This window comes from Cornus florida, unplaced genomic scaffold (assembly GCF_030987335.1).
Source record: "Cornus florida cultivar Cherokee Brave unplaced genomic scaffold, ASM3098733v1 CherokeeBrave_3.0.0_Hap2_Chr07, whole genome shotgun sequence".
NCBI lineage: Eukaryota > Viridiplantae > Streptophyta > Magnoliopsida > Cornales > Cornaceae > Cornus > Cornus florida.
This window is the reverse complement of record NW_026775577.1, coordinates 7,318,796-7,324,939: the sequence shown is the minus strand read 5'-3', so window position 1 is coordinate 7,324,939 and position 6,144 is coordinate 7,318,796.

Below are 6,144 nucleotides of genomic sequence, written 5' to 3'. Positions count from 1 at the left end.
GTACAGGAAAAGTTTCTCACCTGGTTTTGGGGCAGTCAGGACTGGTGGGTTTCGCATATACTCCTTCAACTTTGTCAGTGCTTGCCTCTACTCATCCCCCCAAGATTGCTTTCCGTGACTTCTTATTGTATTAAAGAATGGCTTGCATCGGTCTGATAACTTAGAGATGAATCGACTTAGTATCGCTATACGTCCGGTGAGAGCTTGGACTTCCTTGACAGTGCTTGGTTCTGCATTTTTTAGTAAAGCTTCTGCTTGGGCTGGGCTAACTTCAATTCCTCTGTTGTTGACCACGTGGCCAAGGAATTGTCCGGACCCCACACCGAACGAGCACTTGGTTGGGTTTAGCCTCATTCGATACCTTCTCAGTACATCGAACAACTCCTGTAAATGTTGCAAATGATGGTCCTTCTATTTGCTCTTTACTACCATATCATCGATGTAAGCTTCAACAGTCTTGCCCATTTGATTCTTGAAAATCTTGCTGACCAACCTTTGGTACGTAGCTCCAGCATTCTTCAGTCCGAACGACATGACCTTGTAATAGTAGGTCCCTCGTTCAGTGACAAAAGAGGTCTTTTCCTCATCGTTCGGATCCATTGGGATCTGATTGTAACCTGAATAGGCATCTAGGAAGGTTAATCGTTCATACCCCATTGTAGCATCTACCATTTGATCAATCTTTGGAAGAGGAAAGCTATCTGTCGGGCAGGCTTTATTCAGATTGGTGAAGTCAATGCAGACCCTCCACTTTCTATTCTTCTTTTGCACTACAACCACGTTTGACTGCCAGATCGAGTACTGAACCTCTCTGATAAACCCAGCCTCTAACAATCTATCAACTTCATCCACAATTATCTGGTTGCGCTCCGGGGTGAACCATCTTTGCTTCTACCGTACAGGTTTAACTTTCGGATTTACACGAAGGGAATGACAAGAGACAGAGGGGTTGATTCCCGACATGTCCGAATGGCTCCAAGCGAACACATCCGCGTTCTGGGAAAGGAAATCAATCAACTGACACTTCTCTTCCTCGCCAAGCCCTAAACCTAATTTTGTGGTTCGGTCTGGCCTCAAATGATCAATTTGAACATCAACTAGAGGTTCCTTAGTCAACACCGGAGGCTCCTCCTCCCCGTTCTTGTTGGAGAGAGACTTCTGTAATTGCTATTGTGGGCTATCAGATCGGATAGGAGCTTTTCCCTTCCCTGCGGCTTTCAGAGTCACTGAGTAACATTCCTTTGCTGCAACCTGGTGCCCATGGATATCAATCACTTTATTTACATCCGGACTCAGACATCTCATAACTTGGTGCAGGGTCGATGGGACTCCCTAGACTCTATGCATCCACCCTCTCCCCATTAGCAGATTGTAGGATGGATGGATCTCCACTACCATAAAGCTTTCGACAAGTTCCCTCTCGGCAGCTCGAACAAGCAATTCTACTGTGCCGATCGGTTCGACTCACTTTCCATCGAATACAAACAATGGATTCCCAATACATTTAAGCGCCTCTGGCTTGATTTCTAGCCGATCGAAGGTGACCCATAGCATGACATTCACACTGCTCCCTGGATCAATTAGCACCCTTCGTACTAAGCACTCTGTCACTGTCAAACTAATAACCAAAGTGTCTTCATGAGGGATCTGAACTCGCAGTAGGTTTGTTTTGTCAAACCTTATCTGCGTTGATGCGTTCTGCTGGTGCAGAGTGTTGACACTACCTATTCACCTTTTCATTTGCTCCTGGCAGAGGTGCGTTCGGAGCAATTCTTCGGATTCTGTTGTCAGTTCAGGTCGGCCATGAATTGTATTTATAATCCGAACGGGCTGAGCGTTATGGTGATTCAATTTTTGATTTCTCTTAACTTGCTCAGCTAGTCGATTCTGCTCCTGCGCTGGCCCTTGAGCATATCCTGCAAATTCTCCCTTTGCGATCATTATCTCCACTTGCCTCCTTAAGTTCCTGCATTCATTAGTCTAGTGACCAAAATCACTATGAAAAGCACAATGTTTAGATTGATCTCTCTGTTCTAAAGGTTGTCTGATTGGTAAGGGGGGATGGAACTTATCTTTGTTTTCTTGGTACAGCCTTGCTAGAGTGACTTTGAGTGAAGTAACCGACTCATCCTCTCGGGGCCTCTTCTCTGCCTTCCAGGAGGTCTGACGCTGCGGCGGAGCTTGCTTTTGCCGAATCTTGGCTTTGGACTTCTCCTCTGTAGAGATAATAGATGTCTTCCTTGCATTAGCTGTTTCTTCTTCTTCCAGACGCACGAAACCATCGGCTCTTTCATTCAGCTCATCCATGGTCTTCGGCGTATTCACCACCAGACTCGTGTGGAACGGTGTCCCTCGGTTCATTGCTAACTTGAACGCTTGAACTGCTATTGATGGATGACACTTCATTACCATATTCTTGACAAGGTTAAACCTGGTGAAAAAAGCTTGGAGTCGTTCATCTTCGTGCTGCTTCATTGTAAATAGGCTTGACACATCTTTAGTCGGGCGTTTATTTCCATAGTATTGGCTGATAAACTTATCACACAAGTCTTAGAAGCTAGCGATTGAGCCTTGAGTTAGATTTTTGAACCAGTTAAGGGCTAGCCCTGACAAGCTTGTAGGGAAACATTTGCACATCAAAGGGTCATTGTTCGTATTTAAAGCCATTTTCAACTGAATGTGGTAAATGAGATCGATCGGGTCAGTCGTTCCATCGAACAGAATGAATATCAGTATGGAAAACTTCCTCAGATTCGGAACGTTCAGGATCTCGCTAGTGAACAGTGATGCAACCGTTCTTGCAGAGGAACGGAGTGCTTCATTCTCCCTTGAAAACCTTAATGGAATCCTCGGATCTGCAGATCTTTCTTCTGAACTCCTGTAATCATACGTCGCCATTGAAGGCCGATAGGGTGGATCAAACGATCTGTCATCTGTGAACTCCCTACGCCACGGCGATGGAGCTCCATAATGGCCAAACTCCATTGCTTCATCATATCGTAATCTTCCCTGAGTTGGATCAAAAGCGGCAGCTTCTTCTCGCATGATCCGTTCACGATGCGGATCCAAGTGGATAGATCCTTCCCACTCTTCTATCTTACGAACATTTGGAGGTAAATCGTTTGACACAATCTCCTCGCGATGAAGATCCATACGATTGCTTCCTTTCGGATCATCGTGATGACCAGCACTGGATGGCACAACTCCTTCTCCTACTGGAGGTGGCCTTGGAAGAGCAGGAGCCTTACGACGCTCCATTCCAACTCGTAATTCTGCATTATCTCTTCTTAGTGTTTCGATTACACTCATCAATTCATCGAGCTTTGACTGTTGGCCATCATCCAATGGATTTGAGCTCTCACCTCCAATCATCGTCCCTGATCGGAGCAAAGTCATCAACCGCAATTTTCCGAACAGATCTCAGTTTCGCTAATGCAATCACATTAGATCTAGACTTGAATTGGCTGAATTCTAAACTTACAAGACCATATCCGATCTCTTCCACCGTAGACCTGTCAGATCTAGCTCTGACAAACAAAACACAATCGCATAGATCGATTGAACAGGCACAAACCAGAACTACGTAGATCGAATGCGAATCTTTTCAAAATCAACCAGAATCGAAATTCGGCAAGACGAACAACGAAGATGCAAGACGAACAACGATTTACTCACGATCCTGATTCACCTTTCAGAGATCAAGCTTCTTCCTCACGAATTACTTACGATCGAACCACTTTGGACCTATCGCAAATCAATCTTTTTAGTTTCCACAGACGGCGCCATTGAAGATGCAAGAAATTCCTCTCTCAATTTTAACAGAGTAACTATGCACTTTAAAGATTTCATCCCATTTTCCATCTATTTTCTACCTATTTATAAGCCGTTACATGCCTTCCAGAAGCTTCCTACCTAACTCCTGGTATTGAGCCTCCTCCTGGGCTTCTCGACCTACATGCCTGATCACGTTTAATGGATCCTCGGCTGCTTCTTTAGTTTTGGGCCTATCTTGTTGAGAGCCTGGTTTGGATCTGGGTCAGTTATCAGGCCTATTACTCATCATGTGGGCTGTACCCGGCCCGAGCCGTTTTTGGTATCTTCATCATTAAATGAGTACACTGATGATATGACAATGCATGTTAATTTTATATTTATTACTATTAGTGAATTTGTTGTATTTTTTTTTTTAATAATTTTGTTATTACTCTTTCCGTCTTAATTTAAGTGTCGCTTATGTGAGTAGTAATTTTTAAGGAGACATGTGGGACATGCATTGTCTGTCTCAAAAATTACTAAATTGCCCTTTTAAGTTTTGAATATTCAAGTTTGAAATTTTAAGTATAGTTTATGGAAAGTAATAATTTTTAAAGGGACATGTGGAATATGCATAGTCGGTCTAAAAAATTACTAACTTGTCCTTTTAAGTTTTGAATATTCAAGTTTGAAATTTTAAACTTAAATGACATATATGGAAAGATGTGAAATATATTGTTTGAAAAAAGAAAGTGGACTATTATTTTGGTGCAAACAAAAAAATAAAGCATTACACTTATTTTAGGACGAATGGAGTATTTAGTTGTAGGTGAATTTCATATCATACGAAATTTATGAACTTCACGTGAAATTCACTGCAAGAAAATATAACTCGAAATAATTTTTTTTTAAAAAAGAGTTTGAATAAATATAAATCAAATAAGAATCTAAGATGGAATAGAAAAACAGATATTTTTATCAAGTGAACACTTGCTATATATGTGTGTGTGTGTGTGTGTGTGCGAGGATTGTCCAAGGCAAAAATCTTTCTAAAGCAAAACTCTACCCTATCACATGTGTGTTGTTTGAGCGATGTTGGCTAATACGCAACTTTTGTCAACGAATTTAATTTGTCAAGCAGGATGACTTGAACTGTCTAACCTCCTTGTCATTGCCCTTTAATACTCTTTCCGTTTCTCTTTGAATTTTTTCGTTTTGGTTTCCAATACTTAATATAATTATATTTATACTATGTTTGATAAGAAAGAAGCCGTGTACTTTATATTTATATTTATATTGTGTTTAGTTCGAAAAGTTATATTGAACATTCTATTAATTAGATTATTAAATAATAATATAATAATAATTAATGAATTAGACATTTTTTAAAGAAAGAATATTATTATTTTCTCTTTTTGAATTTGGTTAGACGAAAGAAAAAGAGAAAAAAAGTAACACATTTCTTTATTTATTAAGAGAGAAGAGAGAGGGAGATTGCTAACATTAAGTTTATTTAATATATTTTAAGGGCATCATTGTAATTTAATTTTTTTCTGATAGTCTTATTTTTCTTCTCTCGTGTCAATGATTCATCTATGTTCTTTCTTTTCCAACTTCATCTCTCAACCAAACACCCACTCCCCATCCTACCAAACAGATCATTATTATGCTTTGTTTGATAAGAGGGGTGAAAAATTAGAGGGAAGGAAGAGGAGAATGATAGATGGGTCATTTTTAGAGCAAGAATGAAGTCCCTTCTTTTGGATGAAAAGAAAGAAAATAGATACTATTATTAATTTACTAATATATTTTTAAATATATAAATCAAAACATTAAATTGAGGATAACGGCAGATACCTCGATATTTCGATGGGTTAGTGCCTCCGGTGAATTTTAAAGTGTAAGAGTTCGATTATCTGCATCTACTAATCTAATTTCTAACTCTTCTTGGATAACAATGTCTTTCCAATTTAATCGAACTACCTTTATTTTTTTCTTTCTTTTAGATTGAAGCAAAATGGTGAACCAAGAGATATGATGCATCTTTCCTTCCGTTTCCTTCCTGTCTTCCTCTAACAAAACAATGGAGTCTTATTGCACCCCTCTTCTCTTCCTATTATTTTCTCATCCTTTCTTCCTACCACTCAAATTTTGAATATTCTTCCTAAATTGATAAATTTTAAGCTATTGGAGGTAAAAAGTGGATTCCGGGCTCTATGGTTTTGAAGTACTTCCCGAAGTATTCAACAATGTAAGCCTTCTTTTCGAGTACGATCAAGAAGCCAAAATCCCATGGGCACCTCTTCTTGTACGAATTGTCACTGAATCTGTGGATGGATGTTGATGTGCACTGTAACAGTGGAATCGTCATCTGGTAGTGAAGGTTGTGGA